Source organism: Apium graveolens, chromosome 10, assembly GCF_009905375.1.
Source record: "Apium graveolens cultivar Ventura chromosome 10, ASM990537v1, whole genome shotgun sequence".
NCBI lineage: Eukaryota > Viridiplantae > Streptophyta > Magnoliopsida > Apiales > Apiaceae > Apium > Apium graveolens.
This window is the reverse complement of record NC_133656.1, coordinates 224,024,936-224,037,998: the sequence shown is the minus strand read 5'-3', so window position 1 is coordinate 224,037,998 and position 13,063 is coordinate 224,024,936. Positions and strand designations below refer to the sequence as shown.

At 38.8% G+C, this 13,063-nt stretch overlaps 1 non-coding gene across 1 annotated transcript; it reads left to right on the top strand.

Moving 5' to 3' along the window:
* The first annotated feature begins 3,926 nt into the window (after positions 1–3,926).
* Positions 3,927–4,033, top strand: LOC141694189 (small nucleolar RNA R71). The gene has a single exon (XR_012563515.1). It is a non-coding gene; the product is annotated as a small nucleolar RNA R71 (small nucleolar RNA).
* Positions 4,034–13,063: the final 9,030 nt, after the last annotated feature.

Below are 13,063 nucleotides of genomic sequence, written 5' to 3'. Positions count from 1 at the left end.
TTGCGTGATTTGTTTTTTTTTTTAATTCTTATAATTACAATGTCTCATCGCTTTGAATTGTTTTTAGGTTGATTAAGATGAGGTGGAAGGACCTCGTTTTAGGGACTTACTTGAAGTGCCGGTATTAAAAGTTATGACTTTTGAGACTTGTCAAGTTAATGAATATAAATTTTCAACAAAATCTGCATCCGGTTCTGGTATTGTTGTTAAAGGAAATTTGCATGGAAATAATCTTGATTATTATGGTCAACTACAAGAAATTATTAGACTTATTTATCAAGGATGCAATCATGTATATTTGTTCAAATGTATATGGTTTGATAGTGTTGGTAATGGTGTGAGGATTGATAAGAATCGTGTGATTACAATTGATATGACTTCAAGATTGAAGTCAAATGAGATTTTTATTTTAGCTAGTCAAGCCTCACAACTATATTATGCTCCTAGTGTATTGGATCCAAAAGTGAAAATATATACTGTGGTCAAATCTAAAAGTTTCCCAATTGATGAATATATCATTGCACAAAATGATATAGAGGACGCTTTTCAGGAAGATAGATCTAATGCATCGACCTCGTTTTCGCTCTTTGTCGATTTTGCACAATATGGAAAAATACCGTTTATTCGGCGTGAAGAAGAAGAAGAAGACGAAGAAGATGATGTAGAAGATAAGGATAACGAAGATGAAAATGAAGGAGAAGAAGAAATAAGTGAAGGTGACAATGAGAATGATGATGATGACGAAGATTATGATGGTTTTGACGATTTTGAATAACATCATTTGTATTTATAGATGATTTTTAGTAAATTTTGTAATTATTAGGATACTTTATTTATAAGTTATAGTAAATTTTTAATGGGTTTATGAATTTTTGGTTTTAATGCTAAATTTTTATGCGTTTACGTCCGGTTAAGGCCAAAAAATCATAATATTTGACCATAATATTTCCCAGAAAACCGACCGTCTCCTTGCCTAAAACCGACCACCTTCTTGATAAAACCGACCGTCTCGTTAAAGGGGTGGTCGGTTTTAAGGTGGTCGGTTATAAGAATTAAATTGGCTTCTGAAATAAAACCGACCACTTTGCACATTTGACCTCGGTCGGTTTTAGCAGTCTTGGTCAAAGTACATTTTTAATACTTATTTTCAACGATCGAACTGTACGGATGTTAACTTCATGTCAAAATATGCTTATGCACAAAAAATTAGCACTTTTGAACGAGTACCATTACGTTTTTATAAGTAAATTAACAAATTTAATTAAAAATTAAAAAAAAATGAATTAAATGTGAAAAGTATAATTTTAAAAGGTATTTTTAACGATCGAACCGTACAGATGTTAAATTCATGTCAAAATATGCTTATGCACAAAAAATTAGCACATTTTAACGAGTACCATTATATTTTTATAAGTAAATTAGCAAATTTAATTAAAAATTAAAAAAAATGAAAAATATAAAATACATATGATCGAACCGTATGGATGGACTGACGCGGTGAAAATGAACAAATGTACCAAAAATTAGGTTATTTAAAATATATTATAATCAAAATCATATGGAATATAATTATTTCAGTAAGTATGTCGGCATTCTGTAGACAGAATAAGTTGAACTTACCATTCGATATTATAAGTATAATTTTAAAATTTATTTTTATTGATCGAACCGTACGGATGTTAATTTCATGTCAAAATATTTTAATGCACAAAAAATTAGCACATCTGAACGATTACAAATACGTTTTTATAAGAAAATTAGCAATTATCATTAAAAAGGTGAAATAATAATAAAAAATAAAAATTATGAAATAAACACGATCGAACCGTATGGATGGACTAACACGGTATAAACGAGCAAATGTACCAAAAATTAGGCTATTTAAATAATAATAATCATGTTTTTATAAGATTTTTTTAAATTTAGGGGTTTTAACCCCTAAACCCTAAACCCCAAAATTAAAATATAATTAAAAAATTAAACTGTACAAAACCGACCACTTTGGGTCATAACCGACCACCTAAAAAATGCGGGTTTTTTTGGTGAAAAATTAAAAACCTCGCCTTTAGCAAAACGACATCGTTTTGCATGCTGCACAGGGTTCAAGGATAAAACCGACCGACCAGGCGGTCGGTTTTAAGTCTGTTATAAATAAAAAACGGTTCACTTTTTTCTTTTCTTTCTCTATCTCTCTATTCTCTCTATCTCTCTATTACACTCAAAACCGACTTAATTTACTATAAGGCTTCGATTCAATGGCATTTAATTCACGAAGGAGCCCCAAATCATCTCTCATTGCCTCCGGTTTCACTCTCGATGTAAGATTTTCTTACGATTAAGCTCTTTTTTACTCGATTGCATATATGTGTGTATGTGTATGTATTTTTTGTGTTTATATATATGATTCGAAGTTAATTATATATTTTTTGTGTTTGTTAAAGTATTATTTTCACTTAAATTGATGTGTTTCACTTCATATCAAATTTCATTGATTTTTCAGTTTTTATGTAAAGTTTTGCATGTAAAACATTCGTCGGTTATGTCAATTTGTTAAATATAGGTTAAAGTCATAATTTTTGGGTGTTTCGTCGGTTTATTTACTCTTCTTAGAAGTATAAATGTATTTTTAGGGTTAATTTTTAGGGGTTCGCTCTCATTAACACATAAAAGTACTCGAAATGGATAATTGCACTTATATGTTAGTTTGTAACTTTAATTTGATGTATATATATGCATTTATATGCCTATATATGTTAGTTTGTAACTTTAATTTGATGTTAACACATGCTGTACTCGAAATGGATACGTTTAATATGCATTTTTGTGATTCGAAGTTAATCATATGTAATGTGATTTAATATGCATTTTTATGTGATATATGTGATTTTATATGCATTTTTTATGTGATTTTAAATGTATAAGTTAATATGTGATTTTGTATGTTATTTTAAATACATTTTGATGTAATGTGATTTTAAATACATATTGGCTAATATATTTTTATTGTTTATTTTAGGATATTTTTGCTTGGTTGTTGACGTTGATGATGATTAGCCTCGTTGTTTTGGCAATGGCAAGGAAAGGGAAGGGGAAGGAGGTTGAGAAGGATAAGGGGAAGAAGGCCAAGGGCAAGGCCAAAGCCACTAGTACTACAAAGGGCAAGGGCAAGGCCAAGGCCAAGGGTAAGGGCAAAGCTAGCGTGCATTTGCGGGATAAGTCGACGAATTCGGATTCGGACCTGAATGATCCGACTCAGCACATGACAAATGCGGAGGAGCGAGAATGGCGAGGAAGGCGACCTCGATCACATTCGAGTGGCATATATGGAGAGAAACCGCCATTGAAGCCATATCGCATTGATATCTCCGATGGACAGTAAGTTAAAAAGTTTTTAAATTGCATTATTCCTATATGTTTATATTTTTGGTTCATTGTTCAATATTTTTATGTGAATTTTTAATGTTTATTGTTTTCTTTTGTTTAAATATAGTATTGAAGATGATACGGCTAAGAAAACGCTTTTGGCTATGATTCGGGAGAAGTGGCCTCTTGGGCGTTACACTTATACCGATATCGAAGAACGTCACCCGGGTTGGTTGAATGCAAGAGCTGAGGAGTTTCAAGTAAATTAAAATTCAATTTTTTTGTAATTGTCATTTATTTCTTGATTTTATGATGCATTTATCTTTGTTTTCTTCTTGTTTCAATTTTAGCAATATTATAGGCATCTTAAGGGGAAAAGTCGTTCAAAGGCCCGAAAAAATGTGGAAGATCACATTAAAGTGACAATAAAAAGGACTTTGAACGAGCTTAAAAATAGGGTGGAACGAAAAGCAAGGGAGGAGGGCGTGAGCAAGTTGTCTTTGAAGCCGCCTTATTGGTCCGTTTCTTTTTGGTAGGATATTTTGGAGTATTGGGAGAAGAACATTCCATGATGTGGACATTTTCTCAACATTTCCTTGTAGCGTTCCCAAGCCTCGCACATAGATTCTGTAGGTTGCTGCGCAAACTGAGTAAGAGCACTCCTCATAGCAGCAGTCTTTGCCATCGGATAAAACTTCACCAGAAAATTTTGCGCAAGATCTTTCCACGTAGTGATGGACCCAGCTGGTTCAGAATGTAACCAGTCTTTAGCCTTATCCCTTAGTGAGAATGGGAAAAGCCTCAACTTGATAGCCTCATCAGTCACGCCATTATACTTAAAAGTGCTGCAGATCTCGACAAAATTCCTTATGTGCATGTTGGGGTCTTCAGTTGCCGCTCCTCCAAAAGAAACAGAATTCTGCACCATCTGAATAGTGCCCGACTTGATTTCAAAGGTGTTAGCTTGAATAGCCGGATGAAGGATGCTTGACTGAATGTCATCAATTTTAGGCCGAGAAAAATCCATAAGAGCTGGATCAGCTTGAACAATACGATCTCCCATGTTTACTGGTTCTTTCTGCTCAGTTCCTGAATCCGAATCCTCAAAATCTAACTTCTCCGGAATATCAAGAACTTCGTCTGTCTCCTCAGCTGTATCTAAAGTCCTCTTGCGAGCACGAGAACGAGTTTGCATAAACGCTTGCTAAAGTACCTGAAACACAACCAGAAAAAATAAGTAACTACTACATCCTAATCACTGAGTCCTAATGACCAATGATGGTAAGTACATAAACTAAACAAATACGCCGAGTCCCCGGCAGCGGCGCCAAAAACTTGTTAGAGCGAAAACACGCGCTAATATTCACGCAAGTATACGCGTTCGCAAGTAATATAGAATATTTTCTAGTCCGTTCCCTCAGAGACTCAGACTAAATTATTGTCTAATTAAACTCACTCACCAATGTATGATTACTTCTCAATGTTAAGATAATAACACTTAAAATTGTTGATTAAATATTAACTATAATTAACTACTTAATTAACCACTTAACTAACACTTCAATTTATCAATAATAAAACACTCATGAGATCACAACTTCATTATTACTTCCTTCTATAGCCATTGTTATTACCTTTAGCATGTGACAGTGATGATATTAATCGAATAACACGAAACTGATAAAAGCCAACTTTCATTGTACTAATACCATTCTACCAAGCATCCACAATTAAGATAGAAGTCGAATAGTCATCAATTATGTTGAGTTCCTATATGTCTACAGAAATTGACAACACAACGATTTAAGCACAAGTTATTCCTTTTTGATTACATAGGGCAAATAAAACTGTTAGAGTTACCCACTAATCATGCACAATGTACATGAACCTATGCTAGCATGGCAAGTTCTAAATCTCAAGATCCACCGTCGCTTCACAAGAGATTAACATCCTATCTTATATGTTCGCGACGCACATAAGACGAATACGCACAACCAATACTAGATATCAAGCAATCATCACACACTAAAGTATTAAACAATTAACTAAAGAATTCCATAATATATCCGTTGCAATCCCATGATCACGATTAGCCCATAATAGAACTTATCGCAATCATGGGTTCATATGAAATCATGATAAACAAACACAAGAAAATAATAACTAAACTAATTATATTAAAACAGAGTACGTCACAAGAGTAAATAAGTCAAAGCAAGAAAACTAGCATCCAACGTTACAACGAAACAAGAATCACAAGAAAATATGCTTCCTCTTCGTTGCGGTGTGCTAAATCGGTCTTCTTCCTTATCTCCTTCGCTTCTTGTGTAAAACACAATCTTCTTCTTCTTAATCCTCCCTGTGAAAACGTCTCAAATCTACTTATATAATAGTCCCATAAAACTCAGATTACATAGAAGTTGGAAGCCAAACAGAAGTAGAAGTCTAAAATAATTCAGCAAAATTCCCGACCCTGCGCGGCCGCTCAGCATAGAAAAAATCCAAGTTTGCTCCGTTTCTTCGCCGTAATCTGCCCGTTCCTTTCCTCTCGCAATGGTGAACGCATGCCAAGGCTTATTCTTGATGATTCCTCCCCCGAAATGCAACTAATACCCTGAAATGCATAAACACTAGAAAAACGCATCAAATACACAAAATACTTGATTTTAAGACACCAATTTAAGCCATTTTAAGACGTTCTAAGTGGTATAAAATGCCACTTATCACACCCCCAAACTTAAATCGATGCTTGCCCACAAGCGTCACAGACTCAAAAACAAATAAAAATATGCATGAATACAACCTATATGAAAATGCAGTGATCCCCCTTACTACAATTAATCAACCAAATTGCCACATCTCAACGAATGCAGTTAGACAACTAAAGATCAATAAACTCATGCAAACGGACATACAGCCAGAAACGTGGTGTGTGCAAATGCTTAACAGATATGCTTCGGAACTAGACCAATTACTATGACTAGACTATCCTCAAGGCAATCCTACGATTATACAAAGAATAAAAATTCCAGGCACAAAGTGATATACAACACTACAAGAACTCTGGAGCTTACTACGGAATCGTGCTTTTTATTTACAACTCAAATGCTTATTTGACCGTGCAATGAGTGAGGTCCACAAAAGACTTATACAATGATATCCATGTAACGAGCGTTAGGTTAGCGGATCCCAGACTCTAAAAGCCTTAGGTCGCTAGGCACAAAGTCCCCTAAGAACTTAATAACTCGAATACCAAAGAGCCCACTCTTGATCAATTATGCCAAATTTATTTTTTTTTTTAATTTCTGAGCAAGTGCGTTTCGCTCCATCTTGCTCAACCCTAGACTACTCGCAACATACGCGAGCCGGCTACTAGCCTAGCCACAACTAGCAACAACTTCCATATTTTTTTCTCCAAAATTTTTCTTTTTCATGTCTTTATCACTAAGAACCTATAATCGAATTCTAAGCATAATAAGTAGATTGACCTTGAAAACAACCAAATCATAACACAATCTAGCCCTTTCGCATTCTCTAAGACTTAGTGGTCTTACAATTGTTTCTAGCATGCATATCAACCTACACAACTTAATATCACTTTAATGCTATCACTACACTCACATCAATATCACAATTCAGTCGATAAATCATTGCAAAAGGGATCATGGTAAATGCATGAGCTACATGACATTCATAAAAAAACTATATGGCATAAATTATGCAACTATATGAACTAAACTATCATGAATATGCAACTAAATGACACACACACAAAATTCCTTAACTACCACCCCGAAACTAAACATCTTCACTGTCCTCAGTGAAAGTAGTAGAAAGGAACACAGGGTATACCTACTCGGAGTCATCATCATCATCACCCTCAGTGGGTGGAGTATCAGGCGGCGGGTATGCAGAGTCCTCGCCAAAACTGGCCACTGGATATCAGCTCCAAGGCCTCGAAAAGCAGTCCCTAACGCAAGGGTGAGTTCCTGAGCAAACCTGCTCTGTGTCTCATACATGGCATCCATCCGCCGTGAAAGCCTCCTATACTGGACATCAACCATCCCAGCACCCTCCTGAGCTCTCGAAGAACCAGCCTCATCACGCCCTGGCCTAGCCATAGTAGCACCTCGTGCTGGATGCCCTCCTGGAAGACGATAACCCAGCCCATGCTCCTCAGGCTCACCACCGGTCCACTCCTGCATCCCATTCAGAGTGCCAGAATCAATCGGAGCGGCTGGCAACTGCAACTGCTCATGAGCCGGCCAGTTCACTCCCACTGCTCGGCATAGCTTCGTAACCGTAGATGCATAAGGGATGTTCATATGCTTTGCTCCCCTCAAAAACTTCAGAATTCCTTGGTAGATAAACTCACCAAGGTCCATATAGTACTCCTCATTCAGAATTCCCCACAACAGCTGTGCTCTCTCAACTGTGACCTCGTGTGCATGCGAAGAAGGCAAAATATTAGCACAAATAAATGCATTCCATGCACGGGCATACCTGTTCATGGAGATCACCGGAAAGTGACGATACTCATTATTGCCTGTACTGCGGGTCCAAACTGTGCCCGGTCGACAGAGAGTCGCACAAATCAAATCCAAGTCAAAATCCTCAGCAGTCTTTTCATTCCAGTTCTCCTCCTCGGGCTTCCTCTCTCGCTGTCCAATCACACGGCGAATTGCCGCAGGATGATAATCAACCGTCAGCCCACGGACCACAGAAAACCCATTCTTTTCAGCCTTCGCATTCGCGTAGAACTCGCGAACAACGCTCATCGGTACTGCTTCGGGTGACTCACAAAAAGCTATCCACCCCTTCTCTGCAATCATGGGCAACAACTCACCATCCCTCCCCGATGGTAAAAACCCCCTCTCCTTCAGAATCAGCTTACCCAACAGCCTAGTGTACTCCTCCTCCGCGGCTCTGTCAGTTAACCGAGGCCTTGCAGTAGTACCCCTCGATGAATCAGCAGTAGGAACTGTGCTGCTGCTGTCAATAGTGCGTGCTCTCTTGGGTGCCATTGATTCGTGAATAAAAGCATGTAAGAACTGATATTTGATGTTTGTGAGAGGGTTTAAGTGTAGGAAGTTTTGTGGGAGATATGTAGGATAGGTGTATGTATATATAGGGTGTGGATTAGATTAGGGTTTGGGAATTAAGGGATAAAATGATGGGGTAGTGGGAACAAATCGTGGGTTTATGGGCTAAAACTGTTTTTGTGTTTGTTTTTGTTTGGTTTTTTTTTTCTGAACTGTAAAAAAAAAATTCTGGTCCTCGACCCCTGCGCGGCCGCTCAGCTTAGCTGCGCGGGCGCGCAGGGGGTCACTGGAAATTTTTTTTTTTAACCCCTGTTTTCTGATTTTTTTGTGTTTTTGGATAGGTTATTAACTTTTAAGGGTTCCTGTAACAATAATTCATGGGTTGCCTCCCACGCAGTGCTTCTTTTTCGTCATTAGCTTGACGTTTCGTACCCTGCTCAAGTAGTCAACAAAATGGCACTAACCACTTCTCGGTTTGCCATGTCCCCATAGTAGTGCTTCAACCGCTGACCGTTAACCTTGAATGCTTGGTCCGGATCATTCTCAAAAATTTCCACCGCTCCATGTGGAAACACAGTTTTGACAATAAAAGGTCCAGACCACCTTGATTTCAACTTCCCAGGAAAAAGTCGGAGCCGAGAGTTGAATAAGAGAACTTGTTGCCCTGGCACAAATAACTTTGGATGTAGCTTCCTATCGTGCCACCTCTTCACCTTTTCCTTATACATTTTGTTATTTTCGTACGCTTGAAGTCGAAATTCATCCAGTTCATTAAGCTGAAGCATTCTTTTCTTACCAGCTGCATCTAAATCCAGGTTCAACTTCTTCAATGCCCAGTAGGCCTTATGCTCAAGCTCCGCAGGTAGATGACATCCCTTACCGTACACCAACTGGAACGGTGACATCCCAAGTGGAGTTTTGTATGCTGTTCTGTAAGCCCAAACAGCTTCATCGAGCTTTAAAGACCAATCCTTCCTTGACGGACAAACAACCTTCTCTAGAATGCGCTTTATCTCTCTGTTAGACACTTCCGCTTGACCATTTGTTTGCGGATGATAGGCAGTAGCTACTCGATGATTCACATTATAACGCTGCATCATAGAAGTGAACTTACGGTTGCAAAAATGTGATCCTTCATCACTTATGATTACCCGAGGTGTTCCAAACCTTGTGAAAATTTGCTTATGAAGAAAATTTAGTACTGCCTTTGCATCATTTGTCGGTAAAGCTTTAACTTCGACCCATTTTGAGACATAATCGACTGCCAGCAAGATGTACTGATTATTGTAAGATGAGATAAAAGGCCCCATGAAATCGATTCCCCATACATCAAAGACCTCGACTTCAAGCATCACATTTAATGGCATTTCATCCTTCCTTGACAAATTTCCCACTCTTTGGCAACGATCACACCTTAAAACAAACTGATGAGCATCCTTGAACAAAGTAGGCCAGAAAAAACCTGCTTGCAGAATACGAGCTGCCGTCTTCTCACCTCCATAGTGTCCCCCATAAACCGTGGAATGGCAGTCTCGTAATATCCCCTCCGTCTCACAGAACGGGATACATCTCCTGATGATCTGGTCAGCTCCCTGTCTAAACAAATATGGTTCATCCCACATATACCACTTCACCTCATGCAGAAACTTCTTCTTTTGAGCGGATGTCAAATTAAGAGGCATTATATTGCTGACGAGATAGTTTACAATATCTGTAAACCATGGTTCTTCCTCCTGAATTGCAAACAACTGCTCATCCGGAAAAGATTCATTGATTAACGTCCTATCTTGTGAAGTAGAATCGGGATTCTCCAACCTAGAGAGATGGTCAGCTACTTGATTCTAAGTACCTTTTCTATCTTTGATCTCTAACTCAAATTCCTGAAGTAAAAGCACCCAACGAATGAGTCTCGGCTTCGAATCCTTCTTAGAAACCAGATAGCGAATAGCTGCATGATCAGTGAATACTGTTACTTTCGTACCAAGCAGATAAGATCGAAATTTCTCAAAGCCAAAGGCTATAGCCAAAAGCTCCTTCTCAGTAGTGGTGTAGTTCAATTGGGCACCATTTAAAGTCTTACTCGCATAGTAGACCACATGGAAGATATTTTTCTTGCGCTGTCCCTGAAATGCACCTACCGCATAATCACTCGCATCACACATCATCTCAAATGGTTCTGTCCAATCTGGTGCTGTAATGACTGGTGCCGTGATCAAACTCTCCTTGAGAGTCTCGAATGCTGCCAAACATTCATCATCAAATTTGAAAGGCACATCTTTCTCAAGCAAATTGCACAACGGCTTAGATATCTTTGAAAAGTCCTTGATGAATCGCCGATAAAAACCCGCATGACCAAGAAAACTACGGATTCCTTTCACAGAATTAGGTGGGGGAAGATTTTCAATGACTCCCACCTTGGCCTTGTCCACCTCCAGACCCTTGCTAGAGACCTTATGCCCAAGGATAATGCCTTCACGCACCATAAAATGACATTTCTCCCAATTAAGCACCAAATTAGTTTCCACACATCTTTTGAGTACGGCGCACAGATTATTCAAACATTCATCATATGAGTGTCCAAAGACGGAGAAGTCATCCATGAACACTTCGACATTTTTTCCAATCATGTCAGAGAATATAGCCATCATACATCTCTGAAAGGTGGCCGGTGCGCCACATAACACAAACGAAACTCTGCGAAAAGTAAATGTGCCAAATGGACAAGTGAAGGTAGTCTTTTCCTGATCCTCTGGTGCAATACAAATCTGATTATACCCGGAATAACCATCCAGAAGACAAAAATACTCATGTCCCGCCAATCTGTCAAGCATCTGATCAATAAATGAAAGAGGGAAGTGATCCTTCCTTGTGGCTTTGTTCAATTTTCTATAATCCATGCATATTCTCCATCCTGTAACTGTTCGAGTAGGGATGAGCTCATTCTTTTCATTTGCGACCACAGTGATACCTCCCTTCTTAGGTACACATTGTACGGGGCTCACCCACGAGCTGTCAGAAATAGGATAAATGATGCCTGCATCTAGCCATTTCAGAATTTCTTTCTTCACCACCTCCTTCATGATGGGATTCAGTCTTCGCTGCTGTTCCACAGTTGGCTTACTACCTTCCTCTAGCAGAATTTTATGCATACAATATGAAGGACTTATGCCCTTGATGTCTGCTATGGTCCATCCTATAGCCGATTTGAATTCTCTCAAAATCCTTAAGAGCTTGTCTTCCTCACTACCTGAAAGGTCAGATAAAATAATAACAGGTAACGTAGATGAATCACCTAAAAAAGCATACCTTAAGTGTTCAGGTAATGGCTTGAGCTCCAAGGTAGGTGCTTCCTCTATTGATGGTTTGAGCTTCCCTTCAGCGTTCTTGAGGTCAGAAGTACCAAGAGATTCAAATGGTATGTCCAGCTTTCGCTTCCAGGGAGAAGCGTTCAGATATTGTAATTGCTCGTTGCTATCTTCATCATCGCTGTCAAAATCCCCCACTAAGGCATTTTCCAATGCATCAGACATTAGCATGTGATCGAGTTCCGAAGTAACCGCAGAATCAATCACATCCACTTTTAAGCACCCCTCATCTTCTGTAGGGAATTTCATTGCCTTGAATACGTTGAAGGTCACATCCTGATCTTGGACCCGCATAGTAAGTTCACCTTTTTGCACATCTATCAAGGTACGGCCAGTAGCCAAGAAAGGCCTCCCCAAGATTATGGGAATCTTCTTATCTTCCTCAAAATCCAGAATAACAAAATCTGCTGGAAAGAAGAGCTTATCTACTTTGACGAGCACATCCTCAACTATGCCCCTTGGGTAAGTAATGGAACGGTCAGCCAATTGTAGTGACATGTACGTGGGTTTTGGATCAGGAAGATCCAGTTTTTTAAAGATCGACAACGGCATCAGATTAATGCTTGCTCCCAAATCACAAAGGCACTTGTCAAACGTCAGATTGCCAATTGTGCAAGGAATGGTGAAGTTTCCTGGATCTTTCAGTTTTGGTGGTAACTTTTGTTGCAGAACAGCGCTGCATTCTTCCGTGAGAGCAACGGTTTCAAGGTCATCCAGTTTCACCTTCCTTGAAAGAATAGTCTTCATAAACTTCGCATAACTAGGCATTTGTTCCAGAGCCTCAGCGAAAGGTATATTGATGTGAAGTTTCTTGAACACCTCCAGAAACTTCCCGAACTGTCTATCCAGCTTTTGTTGCTGCAATCTCTTAGGAAAAGGTGGTGGAGGATAGAGCTGTTTCTCCCCTGTATTAGCCTCAGGCAGAGTGTGTTCAACAGTAGTCTTCCTTGGTTCCGCCGCTTTCTCCTTTTGCTTAGATTCTTCACCTCTAATTTCAGCTTCTACTTCTTTTGCCTTTTCAGCATCAGCTACTTTTCCAGACCTTAAAGTAATAGCCTTGACTTGCTCTTTAGCTTCCTTCCTGCCTGGTACTTCCGTGTCACTGGAAAGAGTGCCAGGTTGAAGATTGAGCACTGCATTGGCTAATTGACCAATTTGATTTTCCAAGGTCTTGATAGAAACCGCCTGACTCTTGCACAACAACTTAAGTTCCTCAAAATCAGCACTAGTAGGTGCAGCTGCACTTCCCTGTTGAGGATATGATTTCCTTGTAGCATACTGCTGTGGTTGCTG